Raw genomic sequence first — 23,977 nt, 5'->3', positions numbered from 1 at the left:
CCAATCATAAAGAATACATGCACCCCTAATTTCATAGCAGTTGAGAACTGGAAACAGCCCAAGTGTCCATCAGTAGATGAGTGGATAAAAAAACTGTTGTACATTTACACAATGTATTACTATACAGCTATAAAAAAGAAGGATTTTTTACCCTTTGAGACAGCATGGATGGATCTGGAGATTATTATGCTAAGTGAAATAAGCCAGTCAAAGAGAGACAAGTATCACATGATCTCGCTTATATGTGGAATCTAATGTACAAAATAAACTGATGAACAAAATAGTACCATTAGACATGGAAGCATGGAACAGACTGACAGATGTCAGAGGGAAGGGGGAGGATGAAGAGATTAATGAAAGAAATATATGCATCTATGCATAGCCCATAGACACAGACAATAGTGAGGTGAAGGCCTGGAGTGGAGTGGGAGCTGTGTAGAGAAGAGCAAATGGGAAAATGGGGGGCATCTGTAATACTCTCAACAATAAAAATATATTTAAATAAAAAGTAAAAAATCTGTCTCCAACTACTCCAGCAGCAGTGCCTACCCTCCACTTCTAAGATTTTTATCCAACTATCTTCAGGGCCATTAAAGGTCGCTTCAGCCACCAGGCACAAACTTCAGAGACAATTCTCTCATTTTTCAAGAAAGATGAAACAGTACACTCTTAGGAACCCTTTCCTTAACTCATATTACCATAGCCTAGAGTTGGATGTAGGCTGTGGCTCTTAATTTATTCTACTGTTGGCATAGTTACTATTTATTAAACATTCTCTAGGTGTCAGCACTGAGCTCTATTCCTAAGTATGTTGTCCTAGTTATTCTTCACCACTTTTTGGGTTAAATATTCTTTCCATGTTTTAAAGAAGAGAAAACTGGTGTTTAGAGAGGTTAAGTTACTTGTTCAGTGTCAATGCCAGTTAATAGCAAAAGTTGGCATGAACCCAACTTTCTGTCAAAGGAATCAGAATAACACTCTCCCAGGAAAGACCTGTGTTGAACACAACAGAAATGTGTTCTCCTGCCCAAAATGGTTTGGGCTGCTGGATCAAGCCAGCCTTGAGTTTCTCAGCTGCTACCAGTGCCACTGCCTCTGGGAAGGGCTTTGTCTCACTAACAGAAACTTATCACAGCATCAATAATTCAAGGCCACAGGTGCTGACAGGCTATAAATAATTTTAAAAGTATAATTTGTGTCCATCCTTATTACTGGGAACCACTTTCACTCTAACTCTTTTTATATCTATTTAAATGGAGACATTTGTTCATACAAAGGCTATGATTATCAAGAATAAAAATAATACCTCAGGTAAATACTTAAGTTTTATATCCACTGTGGCACTGTGGCCACTAAAGCACAAAAGAAAGAGGTTGTGAGTTTAGCATGGGTTTGCTGTGTGCTGGTGTGTTCCCCCTTTGGTGAACATGAAAGAAGTTGGTAGAGAGACAAGATGGCAGCATAGGTAACCTTGGTACTCTCCGCGGCCCACAACTACATCAGAATTACAACTAAAAGACAGAACAATCATCATTCAGAACCTCCTGAAGTCTAGATGAACAGAAATCCTATAACCAGGGAACTGAAGAAGCACATTAAGACCAGTAGGAGGGTCAAAGACACAGGGCAGAATCTTGCCTGAATTGCTGAGAGCAGCAGCGGTCCCACACCCAGGCACAGCGGTTTAAAACTGGGAGAGGTATCTTGGCAGTGGTTTCACTCCCAGGGGAGCAAGGGGCCCCAGCCCCACACCAGGCCTCCCAGTCCAGGGTGCCAGTGCCAGGAAGAGAAGTCCCCACAACTTTGGGCTGTAAAAACCAACAAGGATTATCACTGAGTGACTCAGGGGTATGGGAGTTTCAGGCAGTTTCTCTTAAAGGACTGTCACAGAGACTTACTCATACTCATTCCCTCTGAGCTCCAGCTCTGGGCAGCAGCTTGAAAGGAACCTGGATATTCAAGGAGGAACCCACATACCTGGAATCAGTATGAGAGCTGGAGGGGCAGCTTTCTCACAGACAGAAGAGCTGGGAGAGGACATTGCTCCTTTGACCAGCCCTCCTGGAACAGAGCCAGCAGGCAGGCACCTTCTCTTAATCTCCATCAACCTGACACACATTTTACCCCACCCTGGTGATTCCCAGAGACCCTTGCCCCTCCCTACTTGCAAGCTCATTCAAACTATTTCCAGTGGCTTTACTATTCAAGTGGCCTCTCTAGCCTCATGCTTAGGACTTTCCTAAAATCTCTCAAAAAAATAATGACAGAAAATGTCCCCTACCTGGAGAAAGAAATAGACTTACAAGTCCAAGAAGCACAGAGGAACCCAAAGAAGCCCACACCAAGACACATCATAATTAAAATGACAAAGATTAAAGACAAATAGAGAATCTTAAAAGGAGCAAGAGAAAAGCAGTTACCTACAAGGGAGCACCCATACAACTGTCAGCTGATTTCTCAACAGAAACATTGCAGGCCAGAAGGCAGTGGCAAGAAATATTCAAAGTGATGAAAAGCAAGAACCTACAACCAAGATTAATTTACCCAGCAAAGGTATCATTTAGAATTGAAGGTGGGATTAAGAGCTGCACAGATAAGAAAATGCTAAAGGAGTTTATCACCACCAAACCAGTACTACATGAAATGTTGAAGGGTCTTCTTTAAGAAGCTCATGAACAAAAGAAAATGACAAAATAGACCCAGAAACATTGAAGCATGCAACAGACTGTTGTATCTCAGAGGGAAGAGGGAAGGGGGGTGGGAAGAGATTAACCAAAGAAGTTATATGCATATATGCATAACCCATGGACACAGACAATAATGGGGTGAAGGCCTGGGGAGGGAGTGGGAGCAAGGTGGAGGGGGCCAATGGGGAAAAATGGAACACCTGTAATACTTCCAACAATAAAATAATTTTTTAAAAAATAAAGAATTTGGCAATTGTTTGGTGATAGAAAAAAAGGAAATGGTAGTGTTTCTAAACCGCAAGCTCTGCAATTCTGTCCATAGGAATATTTCACAGAAGAAAAATGTTAAATAAATAATGGGTTCCAGGAAAAAGAGACTAAGAAACAGACATTTCCCAAAGCCTATAGGTATGTTGAACAGGAATTGAGTAAAAGAGAAATAGAGATGCTTTCTACAAGTATCCACCACCTTCTGGCTGAAAAGCAAAGGAGATAAATGAGAGCGAAGGAGAGAAATGGTGACAGAAGCAAAGAGGATGGTGACAGAAGAAAAACCTAGGAGGGAACCAAGATGGGGCAGGGGAGGCTGGGGAAAGGGAGAACCAAGACCAAAGAACTAGAGTTAGTAAGAAAAAAGGACAGAGGAGAGGGGTATAGGAGAATGAGAATCCTTGAATTATTGCCAAGACTCCTGAGAGCCCCTTCACACTGGAAGAAAGAGGGCCTTGCTCAAAGATGCCTTTTATACAGGTACTAGTCCCATTCATGAAGGTTCATGACCTATTCACCTCACAAAGGACCCACCTCCTAATGTTATCACCTTGGGGTTAAGGTTTCAAGATATGAATTGTTTGGGGTCACAGCATTCAGTACATTGCACTAAGTATTCTGCATTTGGACTCTCATTTATTCTTCAAAACAGTAAACGGAGGTGGATTTTATTATCTTATTTTGAAGATAAGGGAACTGACGCTCAGAAATACTAGATCACGCCCAGCTTGGCATGGGTCAACGGTTGAGCATCGACCTAAGATCCAGGAGATTGAGGTTTGTGTGGGGAGCCGCTGTGGCCCCAGGCACAAAGGAGCTGCCTGGGTGAGCTGCTGATGTGCTCCCCTGCTCCCAGGGAGATGTGGGTGAGCTGCTGTGGCCCCAGGCACAGTGCCTGGGTGAGCTGCAGATGTGCTCCCTTGCTCCAGGGAGATGTGGATGAGCTGCTGTGGCCCCAGGCAGAGAGGAGCTGCCTGGGTGAGCTGCAGAAGTGCTCTCCTGCTCCCTGACCCAGTCCTTGAGGCACCAAAGCAATACTAATTTAGCTTGCAGCCATAAATTCTAGAAAGGCTAATTAGGAAGCTGGCCCCGGCCTGAAGGGTTAAAGGATAGTTAAGCCACATACCAAGCCAAGGACTCAATCCTCCCCAAAAGTTCCCATTAGAAGCCAAGATAAAGATACTTTCCAAGGCCTGAGCTCCTGCAGGAGGCAGGGTGTTTACTCTGAAAAAGCACTCGTAGGACCTCGGAGGAATTACTTTGTATCGGGCAAGGGAAAGAAATGCAGGGCGGGGTGCTATTCAGCACAATCAACAGTGCCTGTATATATTGAGCTGAGAAAATAAACTCGGGGCTGCGGCAGTCACGAGCTTCAGTCCTCCCTATCCCATCTTTTTTGTGTCTGTCTTTTCTCCATCCTCACCCCTTCCTCAGGACCATTCGACTCTGCCGGCGGGCTCCGGCAGGTTTGATTTCTGGTCAGGGCACATGCCCAGGTTGTGGGCTCGATCCACAGTAGGGGGTGTGCAGGAGGCAGCCAATCAATGACTCTCTCATCATTGATGTTTCTATCTCTCTCGCTCTCCCTTCCTCTCTCTGAAATCAATAAAGATATATATTTTTAAAAAAAAGAAAAGAAAGAAATATTAGATCACTTGTCCAAGAGCACACGGTTAACTCAGAACCAGATCTGAACCAGAGTTCTGAGTATGGAATCAAGAACTGTGTGATGGAAGAGGGGGTTCTAAATGTAAAGGCTGCTACTAAACACAGTGCTCCCTGAAGGAAGTTACAGAAGTGTGGGCCAGCCCTGGCATCTCACCAAAGAATGACATCTTCCAACTTTATACAGTTTGGTTTTGCCTCAATACAGACTCCAATTTGTTCCTTGTTCTTGTTTCACTTCTTTCTTATGCTCCTATGCTTATGAGTCAGATTTTGAGTATTCTTCAAAGCCTTCATAAATTTGTTTTTAAAAACTCCTTAAAAAACAACATATAAACAAAGAATTAAAAAGAAATGTGCTGACAACATAGATTCTAAATAACCTCTGACCCTAGGGCCAGAGTGGCCCAAATGAGATGTGATTGATTGATTGAGGGCAAGTTTGAGTCTGAGCTGTGAAAAGGGCCTAAGCCTGGTTTCCCCAAATCAAATTTGACCTGCAATTTGTTTCCTGAGTGAGTATGGTCAGTTGTTACTCTGCAAAGTGTGATAACAGGATTTCCCGTGAGGTGTTTTAGAAAGGTTTTGAAGTACCTCACGCCCACTTTTCAGTTACCTTTTAAGAGCAGCTGAAGTTTGTGGTGTTCCAAAGCTGCTCACTTGGAATAAGGAATTGGTCAGTAAAAGTATTTATAAGCTTTTTAAAAACAACTGAAGGAGTACATTCAAAAGCTTACTCCTGGGCCCCAGTGAAACCCTCAAGGCCCCAGGTGTTCTCTTGCAGGATAAATCTTTCTCACCTCACCACAGCAGTAAGTCCTTTGAGTCATAAGCAGGCCTAAAGCAATCAGATAGACCCAGTTCAACTCCTGCTTTTCCTACTAACCAGCTACGTTATTTCATTACACTAGCCTCTATTTCTTTGTCTATGAAATGGAAATAATAGTGGTACCCACCTCAAGCTTTGTAATTAGGATTAAGCCAGATAATGAATATAATGTGTCCAGTAAATGTGAGTTATCTCCACATGATTAGCAGTAACTGTGGCATCATCTCACAGATGGGTGTTCATCTTCTCTCCTCCACACTCTCTTTCTCAAAGCAGATACAACAGAGGTTTGGGTAGTGAAAGGGTTCATTTTGGACCCGCAGAATGTGCTAGGAACTCCATTTTATTGATAAAAAACCTTTACAATTCACCTCCTCCCCTTAGCCACTGCTAGGGATTTGACATTGCCATCCTTCAAGTCCCTACCAAGATTCAACCAGGCCACCATCCCATGTGAAAATTGAAGGCAAGGCTCCATGCAGCTGGTAAGTCAGGAAGCTATGCCATCTATGTCAAAGAAGATGGGAATTAAATGCTCAGGATTTCTCACTCTGTCTCTTTGTTTTTGTTCTTTTTAGAACTGGGGTCCTTGTCAGGGGATTTAGGAGACAGCAGAATTAGGAGGAAAATTGGGGAAAGAGATTGATATATGCACAAGCACTTAACCAGGGCAGCTGCTAAGGTGTGTGGGGCCTGGACAAATATTTTTTTGCAGAGCTTCTGTCTATATAAACAGTTTGAGTCACTAAAATCTGTGTATCAGCACATCTATTGGTCCAGTTTCACATGTGATCCCACAAAAGAAATACCAGCTGATGAGTAGGAGCTATCCTCTCTGCAGGATGCCCCCTGGAACTGGGTCTCTGGTCCCAGAACAATGCCAGAACAACTCTCTGGCATGAGTTGCAGATCTTCTGGGGTATCTGGTCAACCCCATGTGAATGGTAGAGGATAGGAGTATACCCTAAAGGGGACAAATGGCCACTAAGGTCCACATGAGCCTAGTACAGCGCCAATGAATCCCACCTGGGCAGCCCTGCTACTCCTGCCTGTCTCCTGCATCAGAAAGGGAATGAGAAAAGTTCAAGTAAGATACTACAAAAACCAGAGCCCACTGAGGTACAAGGCTGGGCAAGGGGCCCAGGTGGCCTAGGTCTTAGGGCAGAACTGCATTTCATTCAAAAGCCTCTGTGAAAGTTTCCCCCTCTGACTCAGTCTCAGAAAGAATACTGACTCATTCCTCTAAGAATTTATGGACGTCATGGGATTCTCCTAAATTCTAAACCAAAGAGTCTTCTCTTTTTAAAGTAACTCCAGTATCTCAAGGAAGCATACTATAGACTAAGAGGTGCTGGTGTTATTATCATGAACTATTTGCCCTATTAGTGACATAACAGATAGAGGTAAAAACAATTTGGGCTGGATTTAGAGCAAAGGCAAACCAGTTCAAATCTAACAGGAACTATTTGTGTATTCAGTGTTTTAGTTAGAAAAGTTATAGGCCTGGACTCATGTAAAGGCCTAAGTCACATGCAGACCAAAGGCAATAATACAAATGGAGGTCCCTGGCTCATAGCCCACTCTTCTCTTTCCATCCCTGTCTCTACCCAGATCATAAAAGCCCTTTTCCATATGCACATGGGCATACCAGCTTACCCAGCCAATCTCTGTCTCTCCCCTCCTCTGCCAATGAGCCACTCCTTGGCCACCTTTTGGGCACACAGATGTTACCATTAGCCCTCAAAGTGACAGATCTAGGAAAGAAACTCATGCAAGCCTTGGTGCTTGGGCAGGGAAGTCCAGTGTCCCTGGTACTTAGTAGATGGTCTAGACATAAGGGGCATTGGTTCCAGGTGGGCACATCCCTGGACCTCCTGGACGTCCTATCCCATGGCAAAGGCATAGCTGAAGGAGGGCCACAGCCAGGCCCTTGAAAGCATAGAATCAGAGAAGGAGCCTATCTGCCTAGGTCGAAGGATAATACACCCCACCATATGATTTCTAAACTCATACCCTGATTCTTCACTTTTCAGTTTCTACTTCCTCAGTCTCCTTCAGCCCACTCACCAGCTGCTCCTTTTCTCTTATGTATAAGAATTCCGAGTTCCTATTTTTGAATCACCCTGAATCTGACCTTGAAGCTAGAAGTCTACCAAAAAAAAAAAAAAAGAGAGATATTGTATCTTTTTTAAAAAGCCTACAGAACCTGAATATTTATTATATGCTACAGCAAGATGTCCTGGTAAAGAAATGTAATTTTTGTCATTTATGGCTACTGAAAAATGACTTTTTGGATACACTAGTAGAATTTTTTATCTTTCATAGTCTGAAAAATAATGGGATTGCAAATTTCAAGCAATAACCTCATGTTAGTGTGCTTTCTGGGGATGGGAAGTAAGACAACATAATTAAGCTCTATAGAGGTCTAAACAGACAAGAAAACAAAAATAACACGCTACAGCAAGAAGCCCCTGTCCTATAAAAGCTCTGAGGTAATGTATACTCTTCCCAGGAGGTATGACATTGTTCCATTTTGTGATTAAAGAGACCAATAAAGAGGCAAAGGAATGGCTATGAGATTTTCCCCAGAAGTCAAATCCAGATTCCAGAATACAAGTTCTTTCACATTACGTGACATCATGATATTATATGAGATATGAAAAAATGTATCTGATCTTTCTTTTCTTTGAAGTCATGTAACACTTTCCTTGTAATTTCCTGATAGTTGTTGTGATATACTAAAAATTAAACATTTGGTCTTTGTCCCCAGTTCCTGGGACACTGCTCCTGTAACACTTGGAATCTCTGGAGTGATGAATGTCTTTTGCACGGTAATGAGAAGACTGATGGCTGGGTGCAACTAAATAGTTTCAGTTTGGGGGCTGGTTTCCAGAAAAAGTAAGTGCCTGATTAGAAGCTTGGAACTTTCAGCCCCACCCTCCAATCTTCAGGAAGGGGAGAGGGACCAGAGATTTGAGTTTAATCACCAGTGGTCAATGATTTAAACAATTGTGCATATGTAATGACCTTCATAAAAACCTCAAAACAACAAGGTTCAGAGGGCTTCTGGGTTGGTGAACATATCCACATACTGGGAGGGTGCTACCCCAAATCCACAGGATGGGAGACCCTTCTAGACCTCATCCTATGTACTTCATCAGCTGTATCCTTTCTAATATCCTTTATAATAAACCAGTAAATGTAAGTAAAGTGTGTTCTTGGGTTCTTTGAGCCATTCTAGCTAATTACAAACCTAAGAAGTTGGTCATGGATGCCCCCAATTTACAGCTGGTGGGTCAGAAGTATGGGAGGCCCAGTATTTGTGACTGGCACCTGAAGTGGGGGGGGCAGTCTTACAGGACTGAGACCTGTGGTATCTGCACTAACTTTGGGTAGTGTCAGAATTTAACTGAATCATTGAACTCCTAGTTGGTTTCTGGAGAATCAAAGAATTAGATGTTGGCATGTAAAACGTCCCAAAATGACTATCTGTCACTGCCCTATAATAGTCATTTGTGTTGGGGTTTTTTCTCCCTCCTTTTGGTTGTATTTTCTTTGAGGGCAAAAATTAGATTCATATATATCTTTGTATTTCTTACGACACCTAGCAAAGAGCCTGGCCCACAAAATAGATAAATAGTGTTGAACAGGTTCATATTTGTTAACTGCACCTCGGATCTTCTTTATGATCCTGCATGTTTAGGGAGGCCAGGCTGGAGTAGACTGGGCTATAGATTGTAGTCACCACACATTTAAGAAGCATGGCATTCACCAAGGATGGGTCACCAAACTTTACACAGAACAACAAAGAAAGAATGGAAAAGGCTGCAATAAGAGATGGAGGCTGGGAAACAAGTTAGGCCCGGTAACTAGGTAACTGACTCTCAGCCACAATTCCCTTGCAGTTTTGGTTATTCCAATTTATGCCCCAGCAACGTTTTGCACTTTTTCTTATAGAATGGATTTCCAAATCACACTCAAGCAGCTTAAACTGTAAAAGTTACAACCATAAATGGCCAGAATCTACTATGTGAAAAACTGTTGCACATCCCAATCAACTGAGAAAGTGTAACATAAATTGAACCAATCAGGAGACACTCCCTAAGAACTGACTTATGGCCCGGCCGGGGGTGGCTCAGCGGTTGAGCGTGGACCTGGGATCCAGGCAATCGGGGTTCAATTCCAGGTCAGGGCACATGCCCGCGTTGTGGGCTCGATCAATGACTCATCATTGATGTTTCTGTCTCTCTCTCTCCCTCTCCATTCCTCTCTCTGAGATCAATAAAGATATATTTAAAAAAAAAAAAAGAACTGATTTATGAGTCCTTCTCACCCTTTTTTAAACTGAGGTATAATTGACATATAATAACATTATATTAGTTTTTAGGTGTACAATATAATGATTTAATATTTGTATATATTGTGAAATGATCACCACAATAAATCTAATTAACATTATATACAGATTACAAGGTTTATTTTCTTGTGATAAAAATTTTTAAGATCTCTGTTAGTAACTTTCAAATATACAATACAGTTTTATTAACTATAGTACCCATGCTGTACATTACATCCCATGACATATTTATTTTATAACTAGAAATTTGTATTTTTTAACCCCTTTCACCCATTTCACACACACCCCAGCCAACCCCCTCCCACCTATGGTTACCATCAATCTTTTCTCTTTGTCCATAAGCATGAGTTTTTTGGTTGGTTGATTAGTTCGTTGCTTTTTTGTTTGTTTGTTTGTTTGGTTGGTTGGTTTCCAGATTCCACAAATAAGAGAGATCATATGGTATTTGGTGTTCTCTGTGTGATGTATTTAACTTAACATAATGTCCTTAGGGTTCATCCATGTTGTCACAAATGGCAAGATTTCATGCATTCTTTTTATGGCTACATACACACATACACACACACATACATACATACGTACATATATTATTATCCATTTATTGATTAATGGACACTTAGGTTGCTTCTATATCTTGGCAGTGAACATGGAGGTGCATATATCTTTTCAAAATTAGTATTTTCATTTTCTTTGGATAAATACTCAGAAGTAGAATTACTGGGTATTTCATGTGGTAATTCTATTTTTAATTTTTTTTATGAACCTCCATACTGTTTTTAACAGTGGTTGAACCAATTTACATTTCTACCAACAGTGGACAAGGGTTCCCTTTTCTCCCTATTCTCGTCAACACTTATTTCTTGTCTTTTTTATAATAGCTATTCTGACAGGTGTGAGGTGATATCTCATTGTGGTTTTGGTTTGCATTTTCCTGAGGATTAGTGATGTTGAACACTTTTTCTTGAACCTGTTGGCCACGTGTTTGTCTTCTTTGGAAAAATGCTTATTCAGATCTTCTGCCCATTTTTTAATCAGACTGTTTGCAGGGGGTTGTTATTGCCTTGTATGGGTTCTTTGTATGCTCTGGATAATAATTTCTTATCAGATATATAATTTGCAAATATGTTTCCCATTCAGTAAGTTGGGTTTTTGTGGGGGTTTTTCATTTTGTTGATGGTTTCTTTTCCTGTGCAGAAGTCTTTTAGTTTGATATAGTCCTGCTTGTTGATTTTTGCTTTTGTTGCCTTTCTTATTGGTATCAAATACCAAAAAATCATCACCAAGACCAATGTCAAGAAGCCTGACCCAAATGTATTCTTCTAGGAGTTTTATGGTTTAGGTCTTACATTCAAGTCTTTGATCCATTTTAAGTTAATTTTTGTGTATGGTGTAAGATAGTGGTCCAGTTTCATTCATTTGTGTGTATATGTCCTGTTTTCCCAATGGCACTTATTGAAGAGACTGCCTTTTCTCCATTATGTATTCTTGATTGCTTTGTGGTAAATTAATTGGCCATATATGTGTGGATTTATTTCTGGACTCTCTATTCTGTTCCATTGACCTTTGTTTCTGTCTTTATGACAATATCATACTATTTGGATGACTACCACTTTGTAGTACAGTTTGAAATCAGGGAGCACAGTGCCTCCAGCTTTGTTCTTCTCTCTCAAGATTGCTTTGATTATTCAAGGTCTTTAAGGGATTCATAGAAATTTGAGAACTATTTCTTCTATTTCTATGAAGAATGCTTTCTCAGCCTCTTGACATGCCTGGCCCCTGTGTTTGCCTCAGACCCAGTTTTGTGACCATATCAGCAACTTGTTCCAGTTCCAATGTCAGAGACTTTCCTGAAATATAAGTATTTTTAGATCAATTGCAATTCATTGGGAAAAGAAAGAAGAATGAACAGCTGCCCTTCAAATTTTTTCACTGTGGAGTCTCTTAGAGCTGAACTTGCTAACAGGTTAGGCCTGTCTTTAGGAAATTAAATCTTTATCCATCTCCTTATCTTCCCCCACCACCTCCATATCAAATTAACAATAGCTGAAAAACAGATAGGACCCAGGATCCCCAAGATATCTCTGAAGCAAGAGCGGGAAGGAGATTTAAATGGCAATCCTATAGGCGTTTCAGGGTTTATCCATTGTGAAATGGTCAGCAGACCTAATCAATTCTTATATTTCACACTGACTCTGGTGGGCTTAAACTTATATTCTCCTGCAAATGTCAAACCACAATGCAGGGAGCAGCAGAGAGCAGACATTCTAAGAAACACCATGATGACTCATTTCAGAGGAATGCTTTCCAAGTCTTTGCCATCTCATATTTGTTTCCTTTATTTAGAAGAGAGTAAGGGAGGGGAGGGAAAGAAAGGAAGAAAGAACATGGAAAAGGATGTGAGGGGAGAAAAGGGAGGGGAGAAGTGAGAGGTGAGAGAAGAAGGAAGGAGAGGGGAAGTATCGGTAGGAGTGAGGAGGGGATCACACCATCAACCAGTGTAATCTGCAAGACAGATGCCACACTGAATAGCTACTTAACAAGCCAGGACATGGACATGCAGGCACCCCAAGGCTCAAGTTGTAAAGTGTGGTTCTTCAGTTCATCCTGGAGAAATTCATATTGGTTGCAGCAAAGAATTCAATAAAGCAAGAGTTGACTGGACACCCAGAATCATAACCGCAAAAGACCATTTTCTAGGTTTTGTGGCTATTTTAGTTCACTCTCTGGAATGGAGTACATTTGATTTGCAGGATAATCTTCAGTATATCATCATCCAATCTATTCTTAAATGCCTTAAGTACTGGGATTTTCACAGCTTCCCTTGTGAAGTTACTCTTAAACTAGAATGGCCGGGATGTTTTTCCTGATATTGAACATCCATTTTTCTTTTTTTTAACTTTATCCCTGTTATTCTGTGGAATAAACTTATGTCCTCAGCACTGTCCTTTTCTCTTAGTGTTTACTGATGCATTTGCCAGGCATACTTACTGTGCCACTTCAGCTTCTATTAGCTCAATCCTCAGAGATCAAGAAATGGCTAAGAAATGCAATGACAAATAAAAGCTCTGGCCCAGCCTGTGTGGCTCATCAACTGAGCATCAACTTATGATCCAGGAGATCATGCTTTGATTCCCAGTCAGGGCACATGCCAGGGTTGTGGGCTCCATCCCATGTAGGAGGCAGCCGATCAATGACTCTCATTATTTATATTTCTCTCTCTCTCTCTCTCTCTCTCTCTCTCCCCCTCTCCCTCTCTCTGAAATCAATAAATATATATTAAAAAAGAAAAAAGAAAAGAAAAGAAGAAAAGAAAAGAAAAAAGAAAAGAAAAAAGAAAAGAAAAAAAGAAAAGAAAAGAAGAAAATAAAATAAAATAAAATAAAATAAAATAAAAGAAAAGAAAAGAAAAGAAAAGAAGAGAAAAGAAAAGAAAAGAAAAGAGAAAAGAAAAGAAAAGAAAAGAAAAAGCTCTGCCATCTGGCAGGTATAAACATAAATGAGATATGATAACAAAATTTCAATATAAAAGGTATCATCGTCAATCCACCCTCCAGGCAGAGGCCCATGACAATAGCAGAATTACTCTGCAGTGATTGATGCTGTGCCAATGGGACTCTGTTCTCACTGTGATTCATTTTTACAACCTAATGAGTTCCACTTGCCTCAAAATGATTTTATGAAACACCAAATTTATTTTATATGTATCTTTAGTTTCATTCACATAACTTGTTAAACTTTTATCTTCACTATGCTATAGTGTGAAAACAGGTACTTGGTGTATAAACTCTCATTCTACAAACTTTTGAGAGTTAAAAGCTTGTTAGCTTTTTGCTTTAGGTAGAAAAGTCAAAGTGGGCTCTGAGAGTGGGCTGCACAAGTGAACATTAGCCTTTTTACACTGATGAACATGGAGGGATTTGGCTCTTTTCTCTCTACATTTACAATCTTTTTTCACAATCCAGAAAATCCCTAGTAACTAAAAATAACTGAACAGAATTTCTATAACTAAGGATATACAGAAGAAACCACACTAAGACTAGTAGGAGTAACAGAGATAAGGAACAGCCAGGCCCTACACCCCTGTGAGGGACATCTCAGCTCTGGAGGTCCCCCTGAGAAATGAAGAGCCCCAGTCCCACATCAAGCTTCCTAAATGAAGGTTCTTGTGGCTGGAAGAGGAATCCTCATAACATCTGGCTGTGAAAAACAACCGGAATTGCAGCTGAGTGAAAAAGAGAACTGCTGGAGACCCAAACATCCTATTATAGGGCCTGCACATGAACTTAGTCATTTAAAAACTCATTCACTTAGAGTTCCAGTGCTGGAGCAGCAGCTTAAAAAGAACAAAGGACATAAGGGAGAAGTGGAATTTACTAACTTCAAGGTGATGGCTGACAGTGCAAGGATCAGGACAACTCTCTCTGGGGAGAAACATGCTGGCAGGTGTCACTGTTCCTTTGCTGAATACCCCTCTGACCTAGCCAGCTAGGCACCGGCTGATGTCAAATCTGTGTTCTCCGTTAACTGAGCTAACACCACTCACTCCATCCTGGTGATTCCCTGAGACCCTGCCCCAGCCAACTCACCCGCTTCTTCCAGCAGCTCCTCCACACATGAAGCCTATCTCAGCCCATGCTGTGGACTTTCCCAAAACCTCTGAAAGGTCTACAAACCCCAAACAGTAGTGGCTGATTTCAGTGTGCCTTGTAGCACTTGCTAAGAGGCCCCAAGCCCAGCACAAGTAGTGACTGATCTTAAGTTACATTGTAACTCTCAGCAGATAGCCTCAAGCTTAACATAAGTGGCAGTTATTGTGGCCCTGAAAGGTAGCTTCAACTAAGTAGCCACAAGCCCAGGCACAAGTGGTGGCTTGTCTTCAGTACACACAGGGGTGCCCATGACAGGGTTCTGAGCCTGGCACAAGTGGAAGCTGGTCTTGAATCACAGCATAGCATCTCCCAGGCATCTCCAAGTATAGCACAAATGGCAACCAACCACAGATCACTTTGTAGCTCCTAACAAGAATCCCCAAGCCTGACAAAAGAATGGCTGACCTTGGCCTCACAGGAGCACCTCACAAGAGGCTCTATAACCAACACACCTTGTGGCTGGCTTCAGACCACACCAGAACACCACTTGCCCAGCTTCACAAATAACATTCCTAAGGGCAGACTTGGCTGGCACTGGAGCCTTGCTAAAGCAACTCACTCAATGAAGTCTGTGCCCACACAACAGCTGATCCAACATAATCACAGCTTTTCAGCCTGAGGGTCAACCCAACCCACTGACATGCAACAGCAGTTGAGACTCATCCACAATAGGAGGTTACACAAAACCCACACAGAAGATACCCCTGGAGCTCCTATCTCAGGTGACCAAGAAGACTGCTCCACTGAGCCCCACAGGACACCTTCCACATAAGTATACTCTGCAAAGGTTTGTAGCCACAGAATATCTACCTAATAAATGGAAACAAACACAGGAGATCAAACAAAATGATGAGACAAAAAAACTTATCTCAAATGAATCAGCAGGACAAAACTCCAAAAAAAGAACTAAACAAAATGGAGTCAAACAACCTACCGATGCTGAGTTAAAAACACTGGTATAAGAAAAAGAACCAAATGAAACAGAGATAAACAATCTCTCAGATATAGAGTTCAGAATATTAATTGTAAGGATGCTCAATAGCATGAAAAAAGATTTGGAAACTGTGAAAAATGAACAGTAGAAATGAATAATGACATAACAAAAATAAAGAATACATTAGAAGGAATAAACAACAGATTAGAGGAAGCTGAGGATCACATCAGAGAATTAGAAGACAAGGTAGAAAAAAATCATTCAATCAGAGACCCAAGAACAATACAAAAAAATTTAAAAAACAGGAGGACAGTCTAAGGGAGCTGTGGGACAGCATAAAAGGTAACTATATTTGTATTATACGAGTGCCAGAGGAGGTTGAAAGTTAGCGAGATTTAGAGAAACTGTTTGATGAAATAATGGGAGAAAACTTCCCTAACTTGGTCAAGGAAAAAGGCACACAGGTTCTGGAGGCACAGAGAGTCCTAAGCAAGAAGACCCCAAAGAGGCACACACTGAGACAAATCATAATTAAAATGTCGAGAATCCAAGACAGCCCAGCCGGGTGTGGCTCAGCAGTTGAGCGTAGACCTAGGATCCAGGTAATCGGGGTTCCATTCCCAGTCAGGGCACATGCCCGGGTTGTGGGCTCAGTCCCCAGTAGGGGGAATGCGAGAGGTGGCCGATCAATGACTCTCTCATCATTGATGTTTCTATCTCTCTCCCTCTCCTTTCCTCTCTCTGAAATCAATAAAGACATATTTTTTAAAAAGAAAAGAATCCAAGACAAAGAGAGAATCTTAAAGGAAGCTAGAGAAAAGCAATATTTTACTTACAAGGGAGCTCTTATAAGGCTGTCATTTGATTTCTACTGGAAACTCTACAGGCCAGAAAAGAATGGCATGAAGTATTCAAGGTAATGCAAAAACAAGGATCTGAAACCAAGACTACTCTATCCAGCAAGATTATCAACCAAGCTGGATGGTAAAATACAGAGCTTCTGAAACAAACAAACAAAAAGGTTAAAACACTTTATCACTACAAAACCTGCATTAAAGGAAATGTAAAAGGGACTGCTATAATTAGAAGTAGAAATAAAGAGAATGTGAAGCACAGCTATAAGGAAACAAAATGTCAGTAGATAAGTATCATTCAATAATAACTTTAAATGTAAATGGAAAATGCCCCAATAAAAAGACATAGCATGGGTGAATGGAGAAGAAAACACGACCCAAATATATACTGTCTACAAGAGACCCACCTCAGAACAAAAGACTCATACGACATGAGAGTGAAGGGATGCAAAAAAATTTTCCATGCCAATGGAAATGGAAAAAAAAAAAGCTGGGGTAGCAATACTTATATCGGACAAAATAGACCTCAAAATAAAGACCATAATGAGAGACAAGAAAGGTCTTTACTTAATACTAAAGAGATCAATCCAGCAAGAGGATATAACCCTGATAAACATATACGCACCCAATTCAGGAGCACTTAAATTTATAAAAAAAACTTCTAGAGGACTTTAAGGGAGAGGTTGACAGCAATACAATCATACTCAGGGACTTTAAAACCCCATCGACTTCATTGGATAGGTCTTCCAGACAAAAAATCAACAAGGAAACAGTGACCCTAAATGACACACTACATCAGATGGATTTAATCGACATTTACAGAACATTCAACCCCAAACCTGCAGAATATACATTCTTTCAAGTGCACATGGGACATTTTCAAAGATAGACCACATGTTAGGACACAAAACAAGTCTCAATAAGTTCAAGGAGACTGAAATTATATCAAGCATCTTCTCAGAGCAGATGGCATGAAATGAGAAATCAACTACAATAAAAACACTAAAAGACATTTAAACACATGGAGACTGAAAAGCATGTTTTTAAACAATGAATGGGTTACCAAAGAGATTAAGAAAGGAATAAAAAACTTCCTGGAAACAAATGAAAATGAACACACAACAACTCCAACTCTATGGGACATAATGAAAGCATTCTTGAGACGGAAGTTCATGGCACTACAAGCCTACCTCGAAAAACTTCTAATAGACTCTTGAACCCTACAGTTTAAAAACTTAGAAAGAGAAAAACAAGAAAAACCCAGAGTAAGTAGAAGGAAAGAAATAATAAAGATCAGAGCAAAAATAAATGGCATAGAGACTAAAAAACAAAAAACAAAACATCAATGAAACCAAGAGCTGGTTCTTTGAAAAGATAAGATTGATGAACCTTTAGCCAGACTCATCAAGGAACAAAGAGAGAGGACCCAAATAAACAAAATCATAGACAAAAGAGGTAAAATAACAAGTGACCAAACAGAAGTACAAAGGACTGTAAGAGAATAATATGAACTATATGCCACCAAACTGGACAACCCAGATGAAATAGATAAATTCCTAGAAAAATAGAACCATTCAAAACTCAATCAGGAAGAGTCAGAAAGTCTAAATAGGTTGATAACTGCTGATGAAGTTGAAGCAGTAATCAAAGGGCTCCAAGTGCACAAAGCCCTGGTCAGGATGACTTCACATGGGAGTTTTACCAAACATTCAAAGAAGAATTATCACATATCCTCCTCAACCTATTTCAAAAAACCAAAAAGAAAGAACACTTCCAAATTTTTTAAATGAGGCCAGCATTAGCCTAACTCCCAAACCAGATAAAGACACTAGAAAGAAAGAGAATTAGAGGCCAATATCCCTGATGAATATAGATTCTAAAATCCTCAACAAACTATTAGCAAATTGGATCCAGCAATATATTAAAAAGATCATACACCATGACCAAGTGGGATTTATTCCAAGGATGCAGGCTGGTACAATATTCACAAATCAATGAACGTTATACCACATAAAAAAAAATTGAAAGATAAAAATCACATGATCATATAAATAGATGCAGAAAAAGCATTCCACAAAATCCATCACCGATTTTTGATAAAAACTCTCAGCAAAGTGGGAATAGAAGGATCCTACCTCAACATAATAAAGGCCATATATGACAAACCTATAGCCAACATCATAGTCAATGGGCAAAAACAAAATTCACTTCCCCTAAGAACAGGAACAAGAAACGGGTGTCCACTTTGACCACTTTTATTCAACATAGTACTGGAATTTCTAGCCACAACAATCAGGCAAAAAGAAAGCATAAAAGGCACCTAAATTGGAAAGGAGGAAACAAAACTGTCATCATTTGCAGATGACGTGATATTGTACACAGAGAATCCTAAAGACTCCATCATAAAACTACTAGATTTAATAAATGAATTCAGCAAGGTAGCAGGATAAAAAATTAACACCCAGAAATCAATGAATCAATGGCATTTTTACACACAATAATAAACTCTCAGAAACAGAAACTAAAAAAAAAAGTCCCATTTACCATTGCAAATAAAAAATAAGATACCTGGGAATAAACTTAACCAAAGATGTAAAAGACCTTTACTCAGAAAACTACAGGACACTGAAAAAAGAAATAGAGAAAGATATAAACAAATGAAAAAATATACTATGTTCATGGGCTGGAAGAATTAACATCATTAAAATGTCCATATTACCGAAAGCAATCTATAATTTCAATGCAATCCCTATTAAAATATGAACAGCATATTTCACAGATCCAGAACAAACACTTCAAAAATTTATATGGAACCAAAAAACAGCCTGAATAGCCATGGGAATCTTGAGAAAGAAGAACAAAGTTGGAGGGATCACAATACCAGATATCAAGATATACTACAAAGTCTCTGTAATCAAAACAGCCTGGTATTGGCACAGGAACAGACACAGCAATCATTGGAACAGAATAGAGAACCCATAAATTACCCATACCATTATGGTCAATTAATATTTGATAAAGGAGGCAAGATCATACAATGGAGTAAAGAGAGTCTCTTCAATAAATGGTGTTGGAAAAATTGGACAGATACATGCAAAAAATGAAACTACACCACCAACTTACACCATACACAAAAGTAAATTCAAAGTGAATAAAATATTTAAATGTAAGACATGAAACCATAAAAATCCTAGAGGAAAACATAGGCAGCAAAATCTCTGACATCTCTTGTAGCAATATGTTTGCTGATACATCTCCTAGGGCAAGAGGAACAAAAAAGAAAATAAAGAAATGGGACTGCATCAAAATAAAAAGCTTGTGCACAGCAAAAGAAACTATCAACAAAATGAAAAGAGAGCCCAATGTATGGGAGAACATATTTGCAAAAGACACATCTGATAAAGGGTTAATATCCAAAATATATAAGGAACTTATATAACTTAACAAAAAGAAGACAAACAATCCAATTAAAAAATGGGTAAAGGGCCTAAATACTCCAAAAAGGACATACAAATGGCTAAGAAACATATGAAGAAATGCTCAACGTCACTAATCATCAGAGATGCAAATTAAAACCACAATAAGGTACCATTTCACACCTGTCAGAATGGCTACCATCAACAAGTCAATGAATTCCAAGTGCTGGAGAGGGTGTGGAGAAAAGGGCACCCTAGTACACTGCTGGTGGGAATGCAGACTGGTGCAGCCACTATGGAAAGCAGTATGGAGGTTCCTCAAATGATTAAAAATTGACCTGCCATTTGACCAGTGATCCCACTTCTAGGAATATATCCTAAGGAACCCCAAACACCAATCACAAAAATCTTATGTATCCCTATGTTCATAGCAGTGCAATTTACAATAGCTAAGATCTGGAAGCATGCCAAGTGCCCATTAGTAAATGAGTGAATAAAAAAGCTGTGGCACATTTACACCATGGAATACTATGCAGCTGCAAAGAGGAAGGATCATTTAGCCTTTGGTACAGCATGGAGGGAACTAGAAAGTATGATGCTAAGTGAAATAAGCCAGGCAGAGAAAGACAAGTATCACATGATCTCACTTATATGTGGAATATAATAAACAAAATACACTGATGAACAAAGTGAATCTAGAAACAAAGAAACATGGAACAAACTGAGGGATCTTAGAGGGAAGGCGGGGAGGGGGGTGTGCTTGGGAAGAGATTAATCAAAGAACTTATATGTTTATAAGCATAACCCATGGACACAGGCATTGGCATGAGTAAAGCTTGGGGATGGAATGGATGTGGGGTGGAGGGGATCAGTGTGGTTTAAAAGAGGACATCTATAATATTCTCAACAATAAAGATAAAGAAACATTAAAAAAAAAAAAAAGACATGGTGTGACCTGTTCTCTTCGTAAGCTCATAATCTGGTTGTAGAGGCAATTATGTGGAGTTTGCACTATTGAATTAACTTCTTAGGTTTTAGGCATTTTCTCCAGAGTAAACCTGTTAAACTAAAATATTTATTTTGAGATATGGGAACATGGGGAGTAATTAGAAAGCCTTCAATGGTATGTTTCACATCAACAGAGGCTTAGCTCTTTCTTATATTTTCCTTGGATGTAGAGAAGATACATTGAAAAGCAACTTGAGAAAAGTGCCTTATGCTTTCATTGTTGGATGGAAAAGGAACCCATGAACTAACATTTTTAGATCCTAAGAGGAAGGGAAAGAAAAGTGAGGCAAGAAGAAAATTAGCATTTTTCTCTCACCAACTGCATAGAAAGGATTTTGTATGCATTGTCTAATGCCACTATCAACAACATTTCTAAGGGAAAGTTCTTCTCAATTTACAGGAAAGGAACTTGCACCTTAAGTTCACTTCACTAGAAAGGGACCATATGACACTTATTTCTCATTTCTGTCGTTTCTACTGCAAAACAAATTTTACCAATGTCTGTATCTCATCTGTATTCAGGAAATCAAAATCTTAGTGTTGAAAACTAAGTATAAAAAAAAATTTGGTTACAAGGATGTTCTATGAACTTAGGGGAAGAATAAATTATCTTAGTAAAAACCAACAAAGAAATAGGAAACAAAAATGGAAATAGAAAACATGAAAAGAACCAATTAAAATGAAGAATACAATAACTGAAATGAAGAACACATTATAAGGGGTCAATAGCAGATTAGATAAAGCAAGCAATTGAATCAGCAATCTGGAATACAAGGTAGCAAAAACATCCACTCAAAAAGTAAAAGGAAAAACAGAATTTTAAAAATGAGGACAGTTTAAGAAACCGCTGAGATACATCAAACGTACCAAGAATTGCATCATAAGGAGAAGAAGGAGAAAGGAACTATAAACCTATTTAAAGAAATAATAAAGAAAAACTTTACTCCCTGATGAAGAAAATACAAGTCAAGAAGTACACGAAGTCCCAAACAAGATTAACCCAAAGACCACACTAAGACACATCATAATTAAAATGCCAAAGGTTAAACACAAACAGAGAATCTTAAAAGCAGCAAAAGAAAGGCTGTTAGTGACCTACACGGGCGCTCTCATAAGACTGTCAGCTGATTTCTAAATAGAAACTTGACAGGTCTAGGGATTTGCACAAACTATTCAAAGTGATGAAAAGCAAGAACATACAACCAAGACTGCTCTGTCACTTAGTCACAGGAGAGATAAACAGTTTCCCAGGCAATAAAAAGTTAAAGGAGTTCATCACCACTAAATTAGTATTATAAGAAATGTTAAAGGGACTTCTATAAAAAAGATAAAAAATGTAAATAAGAAAACAGAGAAAAAAATTCTCACTGACAAAGGCAAACACTTAGTAAAAGCAGTGGGTCAACCAAGTATAAAGCTAGTAGAAAAGATGAAAAACAGAAGTAGGAGGATTATGTGTAATTACAACAATAAATTAAGGGATATGCACAAACACACATACACATGAAAAATGTTTAAAAAGAATGACAATGTAAATGTGGAGGAGGTGAGTAAAAATTGTACTGGTTTTAGAAAGTGTTCAAACTTAAGTGACCATCAATTTAAAACAGACTGTTATAATCATATCTTGGTATATATGAAGCACATGGTAACCACAAACCAAAAATTTATAAGTAATATACAAGAAATGAAAAGGAAAATATCCAAACAAGAGTATAAAAAGTCACCAAAATGCAAGACAACAAGAGAATAAGAAATATACAGATAACTACAAAAAATAATCAAAAAACAATAAAATGTCAATATCAACATACCTATCAATGATTACTTTACACATAAATAGACTAAATGCTGCAATCAAAGACATGGAGTGGTTGAATAAATGACAAAACAAGACTTGTATATATTTTGCTTACAAGAGACCCACTTCAGATCAAAAGATACACACATACTAAAACTAAAGAGATGGAAAAAAGTATTTCATGCAAATGGGAACCAAAAAAAGTTGAAATAGCACTACTTACATCAGACAACATAAACTTTTAAACAATGACTGTAAAAAAAGACAAAGAAGGACATTTCAAAAATGTGAAGGGGTCAAGCCAACGAAAGCATAGAACTCTTGTAAACATTTACACACCCAAAGTAGGAGTATCTAAATATATAAATCAAATATTGATGGACATAAAGGGAGAGATAAACAGTAAGACATTAAAAGTTGTGGACTTTAATACCTTATTGACATCAGTGGATAGATTATCCAGATAGAAAATCAACAAGGAAACAGTTGCCTTAGATGACATATTAGACCAAAGGAACTTTAATTGATATTTTTGAGCATTTCACCTAAAAGCAGCAGAATAAACACTCTTTGAAAGTGCACATGGAAAATTTTGCAGAATATACTAATTAAATTATATCAAACAACTCTCTGATTACAGTGGTATGAAACTAAAAATTAATTACAGAAGAAAGTCCAGCCAAAGTGGCTCAGTGGTTGAGCATTGACCTAGGATCCAGGAGATCAAGGTTCAACTCCTGGTCAGGGCACAAGCCTGGGTTGAGGGCTCAATCTCCAGTAGGGAGTGTGCAGGGGTCAGCCAATCATTGACCCTCTCACCATTGATGTTTCTATCTCTCTCTCTCCCTCTCCCTTCCTCTCTCTAAAATCAATAAAGATTTATATTTTTTTTAATTACAAGAAGAAAACTCAAAAACACACAAATACATTGGGCTAAATAACATGCTACTAAACAATGGTTGGGTTAACATTGAGATCAAGGAAGAAATTAAAAGATACCTTAGACAAATGAAAATGAACACACAACCCAAAATACATGGGACACAGATAAAGCAGTTCTCAGAGGAAAACTCATAGCAATACAGGCCTACCTCATGAAACCACAAAAATATCAAATAAACCATCAAACATTATACCTAAAGGAACTAGAAAAAGAAAAACAAAGTCCAATGTGTATAGAAAAAAGAAAATAATAAAGATCAGAGCAAAAGTAAGCAAAATAGAGCATGAAAACACAATAAAAAGATCAGTGAAGCCAAGAGCTGGTTTTCTGAAAAGATAAACAAAATTGATAAACCTTTAACAAGACTTAGCAAGAAAAAAGTAGAGAGGATCCAAATAAAATCAGAGATGAAAGAGAACTGACAACTGACACCACAGAAATACAAAGTATTATAAGAAAATATTATGAACAATTATATGCCAACAAATTGGGCAACTTATAAGAATTGGAAATTTTCTAAAAATATATAATCTTCCAAGACGGAATCAAGAAGAAACAGAATTC

The sequence above is a fragment of the Miniopterus schreibersii genome, assembly GCF_964146895.1.
Source record: "Miniopterus schreibersii genome assembly, chromosome: 9".
NCBI classification, from domain to species: domain Eukaryota; kingdom Metazoa; phylum Chordata; class Mammalia; order Chiroptera; family Miniopteridae; genus Miniopterus; species Miniopterus schreibersii.
Note: the sequence above shows the minus strand (reverse complement) of the source record.